Genomic DNA, 11,629 nt, shown 5'->3' with positions numbered 1-11,629 from the left:
CTTTGAGGTTTCCAAAAGTCCATCCCAAGCCCAGGGTCTAGCTTTTCCTGATACCTACAGATCTGGATGTAGAACTCCAGATCAGGATGTTAAACAGCTACTTCTTCCAATACTGTATCCATCTGAGTGCTGCCATGTTCACTGCCATGATAATGGGCTTAAACCTCTGGAACTGTAAGCAGGTCCCAGTTAAATGCTTTCTTTTTATGAGTTTCCATGGTCATGGTGTTTCTTCGAAGCTCTAGAACACTAAGACAGGAGTGGGCACCAGGGAGCAGGGTATCGCCATTGCTTTTCTGGTGCTGTGATGAAACACCATGACCAGAAAGTTATAGAAGGAGTTTGTTTGGGCTTGTGGTTCTGGAGGGTTAAGAATCTGTAATGGCCAGGCAGCATGTCAGCAGGCAGCAAGTAACAGGCATGGCAGCTGGAGCAGGAAGCTGAAAGTCTTACACTTTGAACCACAAATAAAAAGCAGAGGGAGTGACATAGCAGCCATAGGATCCTGGGCTGGCCAGGGTACTGCCTGAGTGCATTCTATCAGGTGACAGGAGGCAGGCCAGTATAATGCCCGAATCCTAACACATTTATCATTTACACCACCACAACATGTAAGGTAAGCAATGGAAAGACAGGCAGAGCAGGCACGCCTATAGATTTCAATGTATTTCTCTGAAGAGGAGGAGGACAAGGGCTTCACTGGTGTCTTCAGCAGCGATGGGCAATGTTCTGTGAAATGCGCACACCTGACTGATAAGGATTCCTGCACTCAAGTAGATATTTTCATTCTGTCTGCTAATGTGTATATTTAGAAAACGGGGGTGGGGTGGGTCTCTTTTTAAGTCAGCATTCATTTTACACTTGAAAAGGGTTAATGAGGCTCAAGGCATAAAATAAATGAAAAATATTTCAGACAGAAAGAGAATAGCTAACCTCTCACTGAAATGTTAGAGAATCACATTCCACGCAGCCCAAAGGAATTCAGAATTTGAAACCTCACTCAGCCCAAAGGAATGTGGCTTCAGAATTACTCAGCAAGGCCACCATTACTATTTAGTGATACAAAACTTTGGACTCAGCATTAATTTAAGGAAGAAATAAAGGACCTCAATTTAATTAGGACATCATCATATACATAGTGAAAAAAAGAAGCTTGTTTGACCTCAAAGCACCCAGAATGACCTTTTCATCCCCACATTGCTCTTTCTCTTATTCTCTCGTTTGTTTATTTGTTGAAATAGGCTAGCCTCAAACTTGCTATGTAACTGAGGCTGACCTTGAGCTCCTGATGATCTTGCCTCTGCCTCCCAAGTGCTAGGATTACAGGTGTGGCATCCTGACCAATCTGTTTTATTCTTTGAGACAGAATCTTTCTATGTAGTCAGCCGGCCCCCAACTTTTGCCCCAGGTTCTCCAAGTGCTGGACTTGCAGGCTTGAGCCTCTATCCACTCCTCTTCCTTTCATTTAAGCACCCCCTCTTGGAGAAAACAAAAGGCTGGAGGAACAGTGGTTCTGGAAATAACTAAATTTATAATAAGTGGGTCATTGGCTAAGTTTTAAATTAATTTTATCTGTATGGGTGTTTTGGCTACATGTATGTTAGTATAGTATATGGGTACAATGCCCAAGGAAAACAGAAGAGGGCATAAGATCCCCTTGCACTGGAGCTACAGACAACTGTGAACCATCATGTGGGTGCTGGAATTGAACCTGGGTCCTTCTGGAAGAGTAGCCAGTGCTCTTAACCATTAAGCTATCTTTCCAGTCCCATTATATATTCTTTTGCCTAAAATATTTTCTTTTATATTTTACCTTGAGCCTCATTAATACTTTTTTAGTATAAAATCAATGCAATCCCTTTTAAAAATGTTGAACACATTTATTATTTAATATTTAAAATAAAGTTAAAAGTGATAAAGAATCATCTGATACGCATTGCTATCCAACCAGAAACAAAACATTTTAGACACTATTGAAATATCCCACTCTGTTCACCTGGCCCTACCTGGCTAAAACTGGGTTGAGTTTGGTGTTTATTTATCCTTGTATTCTTTAGACTTTACTTTTGTTTATCTTCCAAGGCAAAATTATAGCAATATGTTGCATAATGTAAGCTTTAATGTGGTACCACACTAAAAGCTCTCACCAAGTATTTGTAAGCTTTGTCTGAATGTGTTTATTCACCCCTGATTGCTCTATTTTTACTGCTATACACCAACAGCCTAAAATACTCTTATTTATTCTGACACCAGTCATTGCATAGTTCAAAATTATTTGTTCTTGAAAAACACTATTGGCTTTCTTTTTCTTTTCTTTTCTTGGTTGAGAAAGGGTTTATATAGCCCTGGCTGTCCTGGAACTTGCTATATAGACCAGGTTTGGCATTGAACTTACATAGATCTGCCTGACTCTGCTTCCTGGGATTAAAGGCATGGATCATCACACTCAATTTTCTTTTTTAATAAACCAGTTTTCCTTTTAATGCTAGGGACTGGGCCCAGGGCCTCGTGTGTACCAGGCAAGCAGTCTACCACTAGGCTGCATCCCAAGCCCACAAACATTTTTCTTTTTCTGAGACAATGCTTTGTTATATATGCCAGCTGTCTTCAAACTTTCAGTCCTCCCACCAGTCTCCTGAGTGCTGGGTTTATGGGTACGGGCATACCTGAGCACGTTCTACAGGCATGGAGCACACCTGTGCATGTCCTACAGGCATGGAATACACCTGAGCACGTCCTACAGGCATGGAACACACCTGTGCATGTCCCACAGACTTGGGGTATTCCTGACTTCTACCAGCTTTCTTTTATGTGTCCTTGTATGTGAGTTCTAGAGGTCACTCCCCTTGTAGGAGAGTAGTCTTTGGACTTTTTCTTGTATGAGCAAAGATAATTTTAGAAAAATGTTATGTGGTTTTTTTTTTTCTAAAATGCTTTCTGTTTCTAAAATGTTATCTTTTTAGTTGAAGTATTAGTTTGATTTTTGGTTTTTCAAGACATGGTTTCTCTGTGTAGCTTTGGAGCCTATCCTGGGACTCGTTCTGGAGACCAGGCTGGCCTCGAATTCACAGAGATCCACCTGCCTCTGCCTCCCAAGTGCTGGGATTAAAGATGTGCACCACCAACGCCTGTCGAGCATATGAAATTTATAGATTGAAATTAACAATTTTATATGATTCAGATTAATATTGCAGTGACTGTCTTGTCCTTTCATTGTAAATATTTAAATGTAAAGCAGGGGAGGGATGAAACCATTCATTCATAGCAGGAAAGCATAGTTAGCAGCCACCTGGCATGCACAGATGGTGTCTTGTCTAGATATGGGCAATGTAGATTTCAAAAAGCTAGAGTCCTAGAAGTTTTGCTGGAAAGAAATGTTTGAGGAGATAAATGTTCCACTGTGATGAAATATACACATAAGGAAACATCACACGCAGAGCTAAACGTTTCACTGTGATGAGATACACACATAAGGAAACTTTACATCACATCCCAGGGGGTGCTGTGATGGTCGGGTTCCAATGTCAGTGTGCCACAGATTAGAATCACCCGTGTAGGGGGGCGCCCCTGAAGAGCTGTCCTGACTGCCTTGACTGATGCTGGAAGCCCCAGCCCAAGTGTGTGGGTAGCACCTTGAAGTAGAGGCCCAAGAAAAAAGGGAATGGCAGGAGGAAGACTACTCATTCACCTTTTGCTCTGCTCAGTTGGTGTTCCCTCTTGCATCCAAGTTGTTTTTACTGTGGCTACTAATTTTGTCACTGATACAGATCCAGTGTGTCTAGGACTAAGAACCAGTGACTTTCCAGGAACCTTTCATGATTTCAGGACCAGATTGGAACTACTGAGAGACACAACCTGGGGAACCAAGCCACTGTCGGGTTGTCAACCACGTCAGTGGGGGACAGCCAATGTGGGACTACTACTGTCGAGGTACCCAGCTTCAGGTTGTCAACCTCTTCAGTGTGGGACAGCCACTGGGGGACTGCTCCTAATGCCGAGATACCCTGCCTCAAGGACTGAGCATCTACCAGGTTCTCTGCCTCATAGGTATGAGACAATTAGTTTTCTAACATAAACCTATTTTATAAATTCTCTATTTTATATTGTATTGGTTCTGAAAGACCCCAACTCAACCCAGCCTTATACCCACCAGCATGCATTTAAAAATCACTCTGGCTACACACAGCTCTGGGACAAAGAACACATGAAATGGTCGGTCATGATGACCAGTCTCTGGAAATTGTTATTATTACTAGTTTCCATTATCTTTAACAACTGTCTGGTTTCTAAAAATTGTTATGGGTTACCCTGCTCCAGAGCACCCAAATTTTGAAAATAAGTATAAGTCATTCTTTTCCTGGAAAAACCACTAGCTGACCTATGACCTTGCAGGTGTAAAAAACCAAAATAACATTCCAAACCCCTCATGGGCAAAATTGTAAGTTCAGTTCCCAACCAATCAGTAAATGACTCATGTGTGTAATAGCCAATCAATATGTTGTCATACTCCTGCCTAGTGATCAAAAAGACATAAAAACTGCCTGCTTTGGAAACTCGGGGCCGTTCTCTTCCCAGGGAATGACCCCAATGCGTTGGAATAAAATCCTTTTGCTTTTGCATCGAACTTGTGTCCTGTGAGTGACTTTGTGGGGTGTGTCTCCTAGAGTTGGGTCCAACAGTTCAAACAGAGAACCCTAACTAATATAGGTATGCGTTTTTATGTTCTTATCCAATTGTTAAACTTAAAAGGGCCCATGAAATGACTTAGTTTAACAACCTGAGTTCAATCCCTAGGACCCATATGGTGAAAGGAGAGAACTGACTCCTGCAAGTTGTCCTCTGATCTCCACACATGCTCCATACATGCACACACATGCACACACACACACACACACACACACACACACACACACACACACACACACAATCATACAAAGTAAATAAATAATACATTCAGACTTATTTATTTATTTATTTATTTATTTATTTATTTATTTTTTGAGACAGGGTCTCACTACGTTAGCCTCAGCTGGGCATGGTGGTGCATGCTTTTAATCCTGGCACTTAGGAGGCAGAGGCAAGTGAATCTCTGTGAGTTTTAGGCCAGCTTGGTCTACAGAGCGAGTTCCAGGACATCCCGGGCTACACACACACACACACACACACACACACACACACACACACACACACACACAAACACAAACACACACACACACATGAAAGAAAGAAAGAAAGGAAAAAAGAAAGAAAGAAAGGAAGAAAAAGAAAATGAAACAAATATTTTTGAGCAGGGCTTCTCTGTGTAGCTTTGGAGCCTGTCCTTGCACTTAACTCTGTAGACCACCAGGCTGGGCTCACACTCCCAGAGATTTGCCTGCCTCTGCCTCCCAAGTGCTTGAATTAAAGATATGTACCACCTCGTAAAAAGACAAAAAATTTAAATACAAAACAAGTGAACATAAATTGGATAGTTTACATTTTAAAATGTATCCAAAGAACTCTGAAGAAGAAGGTAATTTAACCCTTTTCTCATTATTTTGTATTTCCATTCTCCTTAACCATAAAGCTTCTATAAATGGCTGGAGGACGTCTCAGAGCTGAGCATGAGGCCTGCAATTTGATCCCTAAAACTACAACAAATAAAAATCCCATTAACATATTTTATTAAAATCTTCTATTGCCACCCAGTTCGTATCTTCTCCCAGAAAACTTGTGTATAAATTGAACATTAGTGTTTTCAAGCTTCTTGTGATGGTAAAGACCCAAGTTGGAGCATTTTTCTTGCTTTGAGTTGTCATAATGTTAAGTATCATAAGCATGTATATGATCAAAGCAACACAGATGTAGCAGCACACATTTGTACAAATAATTGTTATATACAAAAAGAAAGCTTGGCTTGGGAAGGGAGCTCAGCTGGGCTGGGGGCTTGGCATCAATACCAGGTCTTGGGTGTGTTTCCTGTCATTACTTGGAAGCAGGGCTCTGAACTCATCCTAGCCCTGTGTCCCCATGGATGTGGCCTTGGGGAAACATTTCCATGTAAATGAAAACACTGGAATGGAAGATATTTTGTAGAGTAGCATCTCTCAAGTCTGTGAACTTTCCCCAACTTATGTGCTCCAAATCACATAATGCTTACTCATAGAAGGTTTTTTTTTTTTCTTGTTGCATCACTCAGCAATTCAACTGAGTTGTTGTCCTTTTTTTTTTTTTTTTGGCAAAGAATTGGAAATCACCTGACTTGGCAAAGTATTTGTTGTTCTGTCTTCAGAGTAACTATCCACTCTACTTTTGGGAAGTACAGTCTTAATATGCTTTGGCTGGTTTGACAAAATACTATAAAATGGTATTTTCTTACCCTTATGTAAAACATTTTTTTTCATAGTTTTGGAGCCTCAAGGTCAAAGCAGGCAGAGCTGATGTCTGGTAGGAAGCCACCTTGTGAGCCACAGATGGTACCTTCTAAGTGGGTCTTCACATGAGGGAACAGGCAAGCTAGCTCGCTTGCCTTATATAAAGCTGCCAGTCCTATCCAGAGGGGTGCCACTCTCATGACCTAATCACCTCCTATGGCCCCATCACTAAATTCATCACTTCAGGGGTTTGGAAATACTAACTGCATAGTAGTGGGCTTGCCTCAAATTAAGCACCGAGGCCCATCCTCAGCACTTCAAACAAACAATAAGTGAAATTCTGGAGACAGTCATTCAGGCCATTATACATGCCTAAAAGGTTTTCCTAAGATCTTTCAATGGGGGTGGGAGGAGCTGGTGAGATGGCTCAGTGGATAAAGATACTTGCTGCCAGACAGTGCAAGCCCCATGACCTGGGTTCAATCCCCAAAACCAAAGTTAGTTGGAAGGAAAGAACTGACTCTGGAAAGAAAGAACTGACTCCACAAAATTGTCCCCTGACCTCCACATGTGTGATGGTTCGAATAAGAATGCCCCCCATATAGGTTCATGTATTTGAATGCTTGGTCATTAGGGAGTGGTACTATTTGAGAGGGATTAGGAGGTGTGGTTTTGCTGGATTAGGTGTGGTCTTGGAGGAAGTGTGTCACTAGGGGTGCTCTTGGGGTTTCAAAAGCTCAAGTCATGTCCAGTGTCTCTCTGCCGGCTGCCTGTGGATCCAGCGCCTTACCTGCTTGAGTGCCTCCATGCTTCCTGCCATGGTGATAATGAACTAAACCTCTGAAACTGTAAGCCAGCCCCAATGAAATGCTTTCTTTTATGAGTTGCCATGGTCATGGCGTCTCTTCACAGCAATTGATCACTGACTAAGACAACATGTGTGCTGTGACACACAGATATACACACAGAAGCACACAAAAATAAATTTTAAAAATAGACGATTAAATCAAAGGCTGGGTGACAGGACAGCAATGACTTTATGCCATCATGTGCTTCAAACATACTTATGTCAAAACTTTGAAGCTATAAACAGTGCAATTTATGTGAAGTATCGGCTCTAAAACCCAATTGGCAAGTTAGTCTTAACTGCCAGCCTAATTATTTGAATCAGACTATCAAAAAGTAGTGTATTTTCCTTTCCATTTTGGGTAGGTGTGGATTTGCGTCCCTGTGACAACTGTCTGAACCCAAATGACTCATGTGAGTTGGCCCCATTTCTGTGCACATCACTTAGAAAAGAAACAAGTGTGCCCTCTGAACTTAGCAACTGTATGCGTGGCAGACGGGACCATTGGCTCACACTGGTTAATTCCCCCACCTTTCCCTGTAGTAGATGGCCTTTTCTCCAGGGCTTTGATTTGGAACTTAGCCAGGTGACTAGGTTGGCTAAGAGAAGATGAGGGTTGAGAAGTGTGTGTGGTGCCTGCCAGCAGCACAGGCATTTAGATTAGGTCTGTGGGTTCCCGAAAGGCCCTTCTGTACCTGCCCTCTGCATCCTTCCTCAGCTTAGGTGAAGCCCATCCTGTCCAGGACAAGATGGATCTGGTGCTGCTCAACATCCATCCTCACATGGGACCAGACCCCACCTGACTTACAACTCATGTAACATTTTCTGTTGTAGGTCTAGCCTTGGGAGAACTGACTGATACTCTCTTTGAATCCAATGTCTAACTTTTTAAGCAACCAGTTTGTTTACAAATAAGAGCATTCCCAAGTTAAAGCCCAGAGGTAATATTATGGCCAGTTATTGTAATAGCCCATCCATGGAAGTACTCAAGCCATCATGCCCAAATAGGCACACACTAGCAAAAACAGAACATCCAAAGCCCAGGAGGATCCACCCGCCAGCTATGTTCCCGGAAGTGTCTTTGCAGGCCACAGTCTCATCAATGATAGCATTTTCTTGGGCTCAGATGTCAACACAAACTGTAAACTGAGAAGGATTTATCATACAGGAGCTTAATCATTCATGAAAACATAAAAAATGTTTTATTTGACCTTTTAATTCCAGTTTGACCTACAAAGAGTTAAAAAAAAATATACTGAGTTCTACACACCTTTCTCCAAATCCCCCTGCACTAACAGCCCCATTGCCCATAGTGAAGAAGTGACAATGAAGTTTTGGGAACAATTTGTCAAGAAATTCAACAAATACATTAGTTTTATTATAGAAGATATTTTAGATTTTAAAATGTAAGATTTTAGTAGAGCTATTTTTGGTCCCCTGTTAAGAGGAAATAAAAAAAAAACCTTTTAAAAACAGATATATGCTGCCTTATTTAGACATCATACATTGACATTGATAAAATACTACTAACTCAACTAAGGGTCATGCTTAGTTTAATGGTTTGTGCATAGGCAGAAAGTGAGTGTGTGTGTGTGTGTGTGTGTGGTATTTTAGAATTATATCACACATATAGATTGGGGTGTTGGCCACCACAATCAGGCCACAATACTCATTGGTCACCACAGAGTCACCCTCTAGTTGTCTTGCATAAAAAAGAAAAAAAAAAAGCTAGTAATATTCTCCAAACCGGTCACCACAGAGACACCCTCTAGTTGTCTTGCATAAAAAAGAAAAAAAAAAGCTAGTAATATTCTCCAAACCTCACCGTTGGCAAACACTGGTCCATTTTGCCTCTCTTTAATTTTGTCACTTGTGGCATTTTCTATAAATGGAAGGATATCATATGTGACCCGTTGAGACTGGCCTTTCCACTCAGCCCAGTGATCTTCGGTGCTGCTGCAGTCTAGGCATATGTGCCCCGTTCATGGCTGGGGAGTAGCCTGCATGGAATATGCCTGTTTAGCTATCCACCTCCCTGGCCCTGGAAGGACCTGTGGGCTGCTTCCACTTTGGGACTGTCCTAAAGAAGCTGCCAAAAACAATCACACAGAGGTTTGTGTGGGAATGCGGGCATGCATCTCTTGAGGATAAGTGCCCAAGAGAAGAATGACTGGGTTCATGGTAAAGGTATGTTTAACCTCCTAAGAAACCCGCCAAGTTGGCTTTCAGCACACCGGTTATAGTTTATGTTCCTGGCAGCAAGGTCTGAGAGAGCCAGAGATCGACTGAGTGTTCCCTTTACAGTGCAGAGACTTTTTAAATTTCATGGAGTCTCATTTGCCAATAGTTGCTCTTGTTCCCTGAGCTGTTGGAGTCTTTCTCTGGAAGTCTTTGCCCATGCTTGAGTCTTAGAATGTCTACCATATGTTTTCCTCTGATGACTCCTGCAGGGCTTCATGGACAGACATGGCTGGGGCTGTGAGAGGATGAAGGAAAAAAAAAGCTGGCATTGGGTGGACTGGGATCTCTGATGGAGAAGCCTCAGAACTCTGCAAATTCAGCATGTTTATTATTAAAATTTGGAGAGAGAGGTGAGGTTATTGGCTATAGCTGGGTGACATGGCAGGGCTATTACATACAGATAAAAAAGGAGGCAGCACTTCTGGGTCAAGGAGACAGGCTTAGCTGATCTGGGCAGGAGCAGCCTCTGGGGGAAGCAGGTTTCAGGTCATAAATACCTGGGGGCAGAAATCGATGGTGAACATTTTCTGCACACACTGTCAACACCCACACTTGGACCCCAGAGGAAGCCTTTGCCATTTCTCTGAGCCTCACCTCAGGGTGTGTGTGGGTGTTTTGCCATTTTCCCATGGGTCTAAGGTCTAAGTCCTTTGATATGACTGTCCTCTGTCAGCAGCACACATTCATTGAAGACTTCACTCTTTCAGGGCTTCCTCCACTCTAGCCCAGCGGTTGTGACTCTTTAATACAGTTCTTCATGTTAATTTGTAAGGTTTCCCAAAGTAGATTCTGATTACCCTGTGGAAACATTAGGCCTTCTGAGCCCTGTCAATGCTCTCAACTCTCCCCATGTAAAATCAATGGGTATAGTGTAGAGGCAGTTTCGTCCTTTGATGCTTCTGCTCAACAGACAGTTTATAAACCAATGCTTTTGTTAGTGAGATGGCAGAGTGTCATCATTCGGTTTGCTGGTGTTTTGGTGTTTTGTGGAGTTGAAAGCTTTTGCTGGATGTGTTTCTAATGTGTAGACTGCCTTTGCAGAAGTTGTATCTGCTGCCTTACTGACAAATTCTAGCCTTAATGTCTTCTCTTTTACGTTTCTGTTCTACTTCAGATACAACTATATGTGATTCCTCACTCTGCAACAGCTCCAGAGTGTTTGATATTAAATTATGTAAACACCAAAATTTTAATGATATGGGCTCTCCTTTCTGACGAGCTCTTCTCAAAGCTCTCATAACTTGCATCCATACCTTCAGTTTCAATTGAACATGAGGAGTTACCTGAAACCAATGGCAATGCCATTTAATTAATACCAAAAGCTCTGTATAAAGCAAGAGCAAATACTGTTGGTTGCTGACTGGAGGCCACAGCATGTTAGTACTTACTCATGGTCTTCAAACAGCCATTGGAAATAAAAATTGGTATGAATCTCTCTATCTGTGAGAAGATGAATCAGAATGGAAACCTCAGACACAGCACTAAGACAACACAGGGATGGAATAAGGACTCAGGTACCTAGAGGCAGAGCACAAATTATAGCCTCTTTAAAGACTTGAGTTTTAACAGAATGGTTGACTTGCATTATATATCCCAGAGAGATAGCTTTGAGTGAACACCCAAAGCTCAGTAAAGGGTGTTGAGTGAGCACTCAGTGATAAAACCAAGATTAAATAAAAACTTCCATGGGCTGGAGAAATAGCTTACAGGTAAAGAGCAACACTTGTTGCTCTTGCAGAGGACCTGGGTTCAGTTCCTGGCACCCACATGGTGGTTCCCAACCATCCATAACCACCATTCCAGGGACCTTTGTTCCAGAATACCCCTCTTCTGACACTGGGGTCATGAGGCATACAGATGGTACACATGCACACATGCATGTAAAATACCCATACACATAATATCATGAAACAACAACAAAAACAAACCAAGAAATCTAGTGTTGAGTGCTCTGAGGGGAAGAGGGTGGGGCCCGTAGAAAATGAAAATAGAAAATGAAAGAAAAAAGAGAGGGGGGCTGAAGAAGGCAGTTGCAGACTTGAGAGGATGGTGATAGGTCACAGGACTAGAGTCAAGATCTTGATACAGCCATGTGCTGAGTTTTAGGGCTTTGAACATACACAGGCTGAGAAAGGTGGGGAATAATTCTTTCCTGATGGTGGTGGCCGCAGGCTTGGGGGTGGAGAAG

The sequence above is a fragment of the Cricetulus griseus genome, chromosome 7, assembly GCF_003668045.3.
Source record: "Cricetulus griseus strain 17A/GY chromosome 7, alternate assembly CriGri-PICRH-1.0, whole genome shotgun sequence".
Lineage (NCBI taxonomy): Eukaryota > Metazoa > Chordata > Mammalia > Rodentia > Cricetidae > Cricetulus > Cricetulus griseus.
The sequence above is the reverse complement of the archived record's forward strand: the minus strand, read 5'-3'. Positions refer to the sequence as shown.